This window comes from Ostrinia furnacalis, unplaced genomic scaffold, assembly GCF_004193835.3.
Source record: "Ostrinia furnacalis isolate ACB-3 unplaced genomic scaffold, ASM419383v2 OfSCF1198, whole genome shotgun sequence".
In the NCBI taxonomy this organism is placed as follows: Eukaryota; Metazoa; Arthropoda; class Insecta; order Lepidoptera; family Crambidae; genus Ostrinia; species Ostrinia furnacalis.
Genome location: NW_021131437.1, coordinates 641,775 through 652,363, shown reverse-complemented (window position 1 = coordinate 652,363; position 10,589 = coordinate 641,775). Strand labels below are relative to the sequence as shown.

The 10,589-nt window shown below is 38.5% G+C and overlaps 1 protein-coding gene across 1 annotated transcript in view; it reads left to right on the top strand.

The window, feature by feature from the left end:
• Nucleotides 1–283: 283 nt before the first annotated feature.
• Nucleotides 284–10,589, top strand: part of LOC114351807 (protein bric-a-brac 2-like) — a 41,869-nt gene continuing 31,563 nt past the window's right edge. Inside the window, exon 1 of the mRNA XM_028303138.1 lies at nt 284–343. The gene's annotated coding sequence lies outside the window, so the exon portion shown is untranslated. The remainder of the gene's footprint in view (nt 344–10,589) is intronic.

The following is a 10,589-nucleotide window of genomic DNA, read 5'->3' as shown; positions in this document are numbered from 1 at the left end:
GGTGCGCAGCATCGAAGCTGGACGAAGAACAGAAGCTGCGAAGCGTAGCAGATGATCGTAGTAGCGCGGCGCAGCGTAGCGGTGTAGCAGGGAGCAGAGCGGAGCAACGCCCGGCGCGTCGTAGCAGGGTGGAGCAGAAGAACGCCGTAGCAGATCGCAGCAGCGGAGTTCGTAGCGGGCGTTGCAGCAAGGAAGCGAAGCAGGGCGGCAGAGTGGCGAAAGAGGTTCGCCGTCGGGCGCCCAGGGCCGCCGCTTCGGCCGCCGCTTCGGCCGCCGCTTCGGCCGCCGCTTCGGCCCCCGCGTCTGCTGCGCGCCGTAACGCATGGAAACACCCTTTGTTCAGGTACGTGCTTTTTACGATCTCCCCTTTTCTCTTTCTTTAGACAGAATGTTTAGAATTTGTAGACAAAGCGACTAGAAAATTTATTATTAGTTAATCTAAAGGGCCAAAAGCCCGTAGACACTGCTGCTGCATTTGAAAGTCATACACATGTTTTGAAAGTAAATCAAAGGATTACATAGTTTGCGGGGACCTCTTGTCCCTGTCTCTTTAATTCGAGCCATCATAAATGTTTCACATTATTTTACCACATAAAAAAAACAAATATTCTTCAACACGTAGGCATACTTATAACATTACGTTCCTACTAATTACCCTCTTTAGCGCTGCGCAGTTGGTTGGAAAAGTCAGTTTATTTCTAGTTATAATTTTCCTATTGGTTCAACTTCTATAAGTGTAGTTGCAAATGACTTGAAAAGTGCTTATGCAATTAGAAACAATCAAATACCACTTTCCGACGATCTAGCTAATTTTCCAGAAATATCATGGCGGTTCCTTGAGTGGTCGATATACCATAAACGATGCAAATGAATCAATTATACATAGTTACAGTGCCATGCAGCTGAATAATGCCTATCTCTAAAAATAATGCGATCGATTGACTGCTTCAAGTTTAACAGCAACGACTTTGGGAAACTATAAGTAGAGGTTAAGTGCACGACACATCACACAACAAAACATCAACCAATATTCTGCCAACTTATTTTTTTTTAATCCACAACGAGGAAGTTCTTGGCCTGTATCTCGCCTGATGGTAAGTTATGATCAAGCCGAAGGTGGAAGCGAGCTTCACCCGGAATCCTCGACCACGGAGGAACTGGCTATCTTACCTCTAACTGCCGGAACACAACAATGCTGTTAACATTGTTGCCGTTTCATTTTTTTCACAAAAGTGAAACTCACACATTGCTTTTCCTCTTCGTACTAAGTTCGGTGTGATAATATAGGCGGATGTACGAAATACCGAGTTAGACGAATATCAATCAATACTCACATTTGATTCAAAATCTCAGCCTTGGCAATCAACTTTTTATTATTTTCGCCATGGAAAACTCGAGCGACGCCGGGCACAGTCGAGTGTACACCAGCGCATCAGGCGTACCGCGGTGACCTTGAGGCCGCCCTTACACCGCGGAAATAAGATCGACTTTTGCACTGCAACTGATACACTTGACGTGCCGAGTGTACATATGACAAGCCGGTAATTGGAACTGGACAGACAGACACGACGATCGTTTTATGTATCACCCAGATGTTTGGGGAATTTATGGGGTTTCTTTATTACTTTGGTAGTGACGTGTTTTTAAAAGCCATATCTGTAATCAAATTCCCAGTTGTATGTCGCATGTTTATTACTAGAGTTCGCCCGTGATCGTACAAAGTGTAACTAGATAAGTTGGGGGTGCGATGGGATGACGGGTCATTAAAAATCGTGTGTAATTAAGTTGATGTGCGTGGGTACGCGTGGTAATCGTTTTCAACCGACTTCAAAAAGGAGGAGGTTCTCAATTCGACCCGTATGTTTTTTTTGTTTTTTTTTTCTATGTTTGTTACGCGATAGCTCCGCCAATTATGAACCGATTTGAACAAATCTTTTTTCAGCGTATAGGTAATATCTCAAGGGTGGTCCCATTTAAATTTAATAATAAAAAAAACAACCCCCAAGGGTGGAAAATTGGGGATGAACTTTTTTATAATATACATTAAGAATATGGTCTCAATGTACTGCCTACCTTCAGTGGTAACATCAAGGTAATAATTAGTCAACTAAAAAGCAAGAAATAAATAAATTTTATAAAAAAAAAAAACCGACTCCAAAAAACCTACACTAAAAAGCAGAATAATAATTACTAATTACCTACTTATTTATTAGGACGAATTATTAATATTTATGTAGGTATACCATGATTGATACTTTTGGAGTCGGTGCAGGCAAACTTTACATGTTTCATAATCTTGGCACCGACTCCAGAAGTATCAATCATGGTATACCTACATAAATATTAATAATTCGTCCTAATAAATAAGTAGGTAATTAGTAATTATTATTCTGCTTTTTAGTGTAGGTTTTTTTCTAAGTAGAACCTCATTATTTCATTACTTTCCAATCATCTGACTCTTATAGAAGGGAACATCTTAGACATCATTATCAATAGACATTACAGGGCAGATATGTACCATCCTAAACTACATCTCACTTAACATCAGATGCGATTGCGGTTCAATACCTGCCTTGTCTTGCATAAAAAAATCTTGTTTGTAACTAATGGAAATAAAATGTACCCCAGATTTTAAAGAACTGCGCTCTCTCGGCATCGAACTTACTAGGTAAGACAAAAATCAAAATCAAAAATATTTATTCAGTTTAGACCACAAGTGGCACTTATGACATTAGTACATGTCCGCGTGTAGAGCTTAGGGTAGGTCACCTGTGTAATAAATAACTATAGTTCATTGATTTTGATTTGCTTAAAATAACAAAAACCTATTTGAATGTTTACACATATTTTTGTTACCAACCTGATGCTAATATGTACCAACTTGTTACAATCGATAATATAGCGATTGTAATAAGTTAATGGCGCAGCCTTTGTCCATGTCATGTCATGACAAAACAAGGCACCGGGCGAGAATCTATAAAGAATTGCATCTCAACACTCCGGCGAGAAATAAAAACAGAACCAACTCAAACAATTGTAATATTACTAAAGATGCTCGGAGCAAAGTGCAGGCGCCTCATTGGATAGTTTAATTTGCAAAGAAAACACGAGCTTTCCTAAGAAATCGCTTCCCCGATAATAAATATTGTATTTCCCTTCCCTCGAGTTGCTTTTATGGAATTTTAACAGGCTGATAAAATAAAATGCGGGCGGTTTTTAATTTAAAACAGCCGGTTACTAAGTTTAATTTGAATAGATGATTTACGTTTATTAATTAAGCAAGCTATATTGAGTGTAGGTACCTACGTGTGTTTGTGTGGTGCCCAAGTGTTGATTAGAGATACTTTTAGAAACTTAATTTGAGTGTATGGATATTGTGTGTGTGGTTCTTCTAATGTAAAACTAACAATTTTTTTTATCGATATCGATATTTCGAATAAAAGGACATAATATAATGTGCATCATGTTTACTAAGTAAATGCATAATCGGTGTTATGCGAAATAATGGTAATGTGAAAATTTATATTATGAAAGTGTTTTTATCGAAGAATGCGCGATATAAACTTTGTGTGGAAAAAAGAAAACCATGCGGTCTATGCCGTGGTCAGAAGGTAGTTAAATATAACTATGGCATTGATTTAAACTGGGTTCGATTTACGTGTAGCGTTTTGGTGGTTGACATACCTCTTATTTATATCATTTTGAGCATCAATATTCAAAGATAGATTTAAACGCTCGTAGGTAGTGTGCACCCAGCCTTATGAATGAGTGTGTGTAACTTTATTTTGTAATACTAGGGTACGTATTTGATAAACGTTTGCGACTCGCTATTGTCATATTGTGACCTAGATAAAGCTGAATAAGCAGAGTAAATACAAATGAGTAGGTCATCTTCATAGCAACGCACCGAGCGCGTTTGTATGTGAGCGCGCTAAAACGTATGCGGCGCGCACGCACACACTGACAAAATTCGGCGCAACTCCCCGCTAATCCACGCTAAATTTTGTCAGTGCGTGCGTGCGCGCTCACATACAAACCGCGCTCGGTGCGATTCTATGAAGGTGACCTACTCATTTGTATTTACTCTGGAATAAGTGAATAAAAATAAACACACAGTGCGCCAGTAACTGCATCTGCATTAACTGCACTCGTTGACAAGCAGGCTTAATATCGCGCATCCGATTAGCCGAGATAACTGGTACTCATGAAAAACCTACAATGAGCTACGCAGTTGGGACGCACGGTAGAAAACAGGCCAAGTTATAATAGCAGCTATGGTAGGGCTTGTTCTCATGAGTTTTTTGTGGGAAGTACGTGTTTTATTATTAACACACAAACATCCCCCCCAAGTTTTTCCATAATGAACGGTACTACGCTGCCCGCATCCAGGCTCTTCCCGTGACCTTCACCAGATCTTTGAATTTGATCAGGGAGGCCTTTGGCTGCAGTGGACGTCATTTGGCTGAAACGACGACAATATCCCGTTTTCCGATCCCGATCCGTTCGAATTTGTAATTAATTAGACCTGCTTGAATTACTTTACCTTGATGCATAGTTTTTCCAGTATGTTTTGTTTTATAAAGCTAGGTAGGGACATTTGAAGATATAGAAAATTTTCTAACCGACCTTTTTCTTTGTGGCCAGTATGTGTGGGAGAAGTACCTATTTAACTTTGAATACGAGGGCTGCCCTAAAAGTATCGGGAATGGAATTTTCCACTGTTCCAGTCATATTAAAATCTATTTAATTGCAAACTCCAGGGTTTTAAAAATCGTATACCATTTATTTATTTAAAAAAAGATTCTCGGTCGTATCACAAGGTCTTGTCAAACTTGTTTAGTCGTTGAGAAAATGGAATTGACTCGAGAAAATTCAAGAGCGATGATTTATTATGACTTTTGAAGTGGTTTAACACAAAAACAGTGTGTTGACCGGATGATTTCTGCATTTGGTAATGAAGCCCCATCCAAAACCACAATTTATCGCTGGTTTATTGAATTTCAACGTGGACGTGTCAAGCTCAGTGATGATCCCCGTCAAGGTCGTCCAAAAACTGCAGTCACCTAAGAAAACGTTGATGCTGTGCGTAAGCTGATTGAAGAAGATCGACATGTGATATACCGCGAAATTCAGGCAACTTTAGACATTGGCATGAGTCAAATACAAATAATCTTGCATGAACAATTAGGTGTAAAAAAGTTGTTTTCCCGATGGATACCGCATTCGCTCTGTGAAGAGCAAAAAGCGGCTCGCGTTACTTGGTGCGTCAGAACTCTCGGGAGATTACATGCAGGATCCTCAAATGCTGTATACAACATCGTATCAGGTGACGAATCATGGATATACGCGTACGAACCCGAAACAAAAAACCAGTCACGAGTTTGGGTGTTCGAAAATGAATTAAAGCCAACAAAAATTGTTCGTTCACGGAGTGTTGCAAAAAAAATGGTGGCCACGTTTGTCTCCAAAACCGGCCATGTTGCGACTATTCCTCTTGGGGGACAAAGAACGGTTAATGCAGATTAGTATGCTAGCATTTGTTTGCCACAGGTCGTTTCTGAACTCCGTAAAGAGAACTGCAACCGCCGCATCATCCTCCATCACGACAATGCGAGTTCTCACACCGCGCACTGAACAAAAGAGTTTTTAGAGCAAGAAAACATAGAATTATTAGTCCATCCGCCGTACAGCCCCGACCTAAGCCCTAATGATTTCTATACTTTCCCTAAAATTAAGAATAAATTGCGTGGTCAGAGATTTTCATCACCTGAAGAAGCTGTGGAAGCCTACAAAACGGCCATTTTGGAGACCCAAACTTCCGAATGCAATGGTTGCTTCAATGATTGGTTTCGTGTATGGAAAAATGTGTCAAAGTTCGCGGAGAATACTTTAAAAAGCAATAAATACATTTTTAAATAGTAATGTTGTTTCACTTCCTTGATTCCCGAAATTTTCAGTGCCGCCCTCGTAGTATTTACATATAGTTAGAACCTGGCTTATTTTCAGCCAATTTGGAAAGATTTTTATTTATATAAAAAACAGTCTTATACATTAAGGAAATGGCCCGATAAAATGAGATTACACTTTTTGCGGCCACAATCTGCGTTGTTTCTTTAAAGGAAAAGAATGGCCGGTCGTCGAGTTGCTGCCATCAGTAATTGAATTATACCATCGATTTTCCATTAAAATGTTTTATGGAAGTAAATGTAAAAGTCTGGGGAGCGGCTAGCCCCACCCCAAGGCATTAAAATCAGTTTTGTTTTGCACTTGTACAATTATGTTGTTCGTCGTAGAGGGATTAAGTTTGGTATTGGGTTCGTAACTCGATAGTTTTAAGGATAATGTGACGTTGATTCTCAAATGTTAGGAGCTTTTACTTTCATGGTCAATAAAAAAATATTTCTGATGTCCGCAAAACTTTTTATTACTAGCCTGTGCCCGCGACTTCGTACGCGTGAAAATAGTTTGAATAATATTTCCCGTTTTTGCAACATTTTTTTTAGTCCATTCCTATTGGCTGTAGGGTAATGTTAGATAATCTAAAGCCATCCTCGAAAATAGGCTGTCCAACACAAACATTTTTCAAATCGGACCAGTAGTTCCTGAGATTACCGCGTTCTACCTAACAAACAAACAAATTCTTCAGCTTTATTATATTAGTATAGATAGATAATAAGCTCTTTAAGGAAGTCACTTGGTGAACATAGTATTTTGTGCAAAAGTACCTACGGTCCTTGTCGTCATCCACGGTTCCATGGTTCGAATAGTGACTTAATCAAATCAGTGGAATTACATTATATTTGTCAAAACCTGCACCTCATCAGTGGCGAGCATTTATCTTATTTCCAAATTAGCGACTTTCAAAAATAGTCTCAACGTTTCTCTCTCTTCCAAAACCTAGTTCAAATGTTAATACAATAAACTAAGCACGGCTTATTCAAAAGAATACAATGTCTATTCATTTAAATTGTATACAGCAGCTTTATTACACTGTTAATCTATTTTATATTACAACTAAGCCATAAAAACATGCTCTAGATTTTCCCACTTCATTAAATGTTTCCCTTTTTATAGGGAAAGTATTCTAGTTTATTGCGAATGGTGCCATGCCCTGCACAGTCTGCCCTAGTAAAATGCGCCGTTGCGGCGTGCAAGGGTGAAATAACCGCTCGGGCTTGACTTAACACGTTAGTCGCCGGTTAATTATAAACTTTTTTCGCGTGCCATTTGAGAGTTAAGATTTCACATTAGACATAATAAAGGTACGAAGAAAAAATCTAACAGTTAGAGTCGATTAACATTGCTTCGAAGATTCGTATTTCCAATTTGGTTTTCACAATCTTATTGACGTAAGAAGCCTACTGAGGGAAAATTTGTTAAAATCCATAATCCTTTGAAGCCGTGAGCCGTGCTTATTGGAAAACTAAGAAACGACATATAGTTTATTTTTAATCTCTTTAGTTCGACCGAAACATGTTGAAATACGGAAATACTACCACCGTTTTGCCGTCCACGCCACCTTTAATGCCAAATTTTTAGACACAGTTCTCGTATACATATATTAGTTGTATATTTTTATATCAAACTGTAACCCATGCGAGCTAGTAAAGTATGATTTCTAAGATCGGCATAAAAATAATTATTATGACCTATAACTAAAATTAGTCCTGCATCCAGCACCTTCCTGCAATCTTTATGAGGTCATTTGTCCACTTTGTGAGCGGATGTTCTACTCTGGAATTCACGGGGAAGGCTGTGGAGTGTGGACGTCCTGTGATGATGAAATTAGAGTGTTGTACTGCTGCTGTGAAGGCTAGATGACCTGACGATGATATTGATAAAAGGTGGTATCTAACAGCTCATTGAGGTAAAGAAGATTTCAGAGGCCAGTGACATGTTATTTTGACCGCAGCGAACTTGTCTGGCGCTCTGCCAAAGCAGCTTATGTAGCTCATTTTTATAATTTAGGTATCTCTTTGGAAATATGCATCTTACAAATAACATTTTGCTCACCTAGAAAGTTTCTGCTGGTAAAATTCTAATTGTCTATGAGGCTCACGCTTTGATCTTTAGAACCTGAGCATGAATATCTTATACTAGATCAGCCATATATTTTTACTATCTTAGGTTACTAATTGAACAAGTTCAGCGCACTTCTAATGACCGAACATGCCCAAAAATATCACAAAAACGTTAACCTATTTCGTTTCTAATTGTACCAATTGACATTTCAGTATCACCTCAATAATATAAACAATGGTATAGACATTTGAAAGTTAGGAAATAATCGCAAAAAGAACTGCGGGATGAAATACAAACTAGCGCTGGCTGTTGGGTTTTGAACCTTGTGCGGTGGGTATAAAGTCGATGGCTTTCGAATCGTCGCTGTGTACGAATGTTAATATCGGGACCGCGGCTCGCTCCAGTGGGACTTCGGACCGGTGGTGTGGAGTCGGGAAACTGCTGCGTTTGTGGATGAGGCATAATAAATTAGAACATTAAATAAATTGCATTACTTAAAAAAACAGTCACTGCATTTATGGTTACTACTAGTGCGATCAATGGTAATTTAATACTTAGATATTAAATATTATTTTACCACTCTTCATTACGGGAATTTGGATTATAACATAATACTATTTATTTATTTACACGCGTTACACTACAATCCGAATAGACAAATAGTAGAATAGATTTCGTAGATTGTAGCGCTCCATCCGTAGCAACTTCTCGTAGCATCCCCATCAATATGTTTGAGCTACAGACAAAATATTGGACAGATTTCATTTCGTAGTAGCTACGCTATGCTCATTTTCATACAAGCATTTTTGTATTACGTTTTTTCATAGCAATTCTATTTTTACATAATTGCAGAAATCCCTAAACATTATTGGCAGATTTAATAATCATGTTTTAATTTTCTAAAATCTCTTGACCGAAGCAGTGATCGCATCTTGATGTACGAGTATTTTACCTTAAAAAGTATACAGTACCGTCTTATGTTAGATTTTAAAAAGTCTGTCAATCGATTTGTGGTGTCATCATGCCCTGCCCAATCAATGGTATGCTAATGTTTGATTGGATATACAGGGTGGCCAAAACAGTGAGGTCTAAAAGAAAAAATTAGATTCCTTACCTCAAGGTGTACCTAAATCACCCCCATGTTTATTATACGATTGTGCTTAGTTTAGGAGATAGAGTTAATTTTGTGATATTTTAAAATTTTATGACCTAGTAGGCTTTAAACATTTTTATCTTTTTTTTGGGTTGACTTTTTTCAGATTTCTTTTTTTCGACAGATTTCTTATGAATTGCAGATGTTTGAAAAAAATAATCACCTTCCTATCTTTGATTCAAGATACAAAAGTTTTGCTAGAAACATTAAAATCACGCTTTTATCAGAACGCTATCAAATTTTCAACTTAAAAGTTTAAGTAAAAAAAAGTACTTCCATAGGTCCAAAACCATTTTAAAAACTGCGNATCATCAGTTTCCACCAGGTGTGATGAAGGGCAAGAGCTTCCTCGTTGAGAATAAAAACATGTTCTGTCCAGTTACTGCTTTAAATCTGTTCTACGTAATGTAAACTTAGAGGATTCCCAATATTAATTCACTCTAAGAAAGTCAAAAACATGTAACGAAATCTCCGACTTACCACTTTAGTGGACCGATTACAGGAAATAGTGGCCTATTAAGTACATGTTTTTTTGTATTATTATGAAAGTTCAGGAAACGGCGCAGTTTTTTAAATAGTTTTGGACCTATGGAAGTACTTTTTTTTACTTAAACTTTTAAGTTGAAAATTTGATAGCGTTCTGATAAAAGCGTGATTTTAATGTTTCTAGCAAAACTTTTGTATCTTGAATCAAAGATAGGAAGGTGATTATTTTTTTCAAACATCTGCAATTCATAAGAAATCTGTCGAAAAAAAGAAATCTGAAAAAAGTCAACCCAAAAAAAAGATAAAAATGTTTAAAGCCTACTAGGTCATAAAATTTTAAAATATCACAAAATTAACTCTATCTCCTAAACTAAGCACAATCGTATAATATACATGGGGGTGATTTAGGTACACCTTGAGGTAAGGAATCTAAATTTTTCTTTTAGACCTCACTGTTTTGGCCACCCTGTATGTATTGTCTCATGGATTGGCTTTGCATTGAAATGCTCTATTCCAGGGGTTCCCAAAGTGTAGCCGCGGCGCACTAGCGCGCCGTAGAAAGAAAAGCGCCCCTGTGTGTCAATTCTTTAAACAGGGTACTCATCTAGCCGTGTAGCATGTAATGTATCAGGCACGAGCCCGCTGCTCCCGCGTGATTCGCAGGGAGATCGTAGCGACCCGCCGAGTGGCAGTATCACTGCGAGCACAAAGGCGGCTCGCAGTAGGATCCAGGAACTCGCAGCCAGATACGCGATGACCGTGGACAAGCCGTACTCACTTGAAGGTTGGTTACGTTACATGCTACGTTACGTGCTACATGGCAGGTGAGTACCCTGCCTTACGTCGCGTTGGCTCTTGAAAACCGTTTATACCCTACCCCTCCCACGTCTCTCTCTTTACTCTTTACCCGCCCGTCTTTCGACTGTAT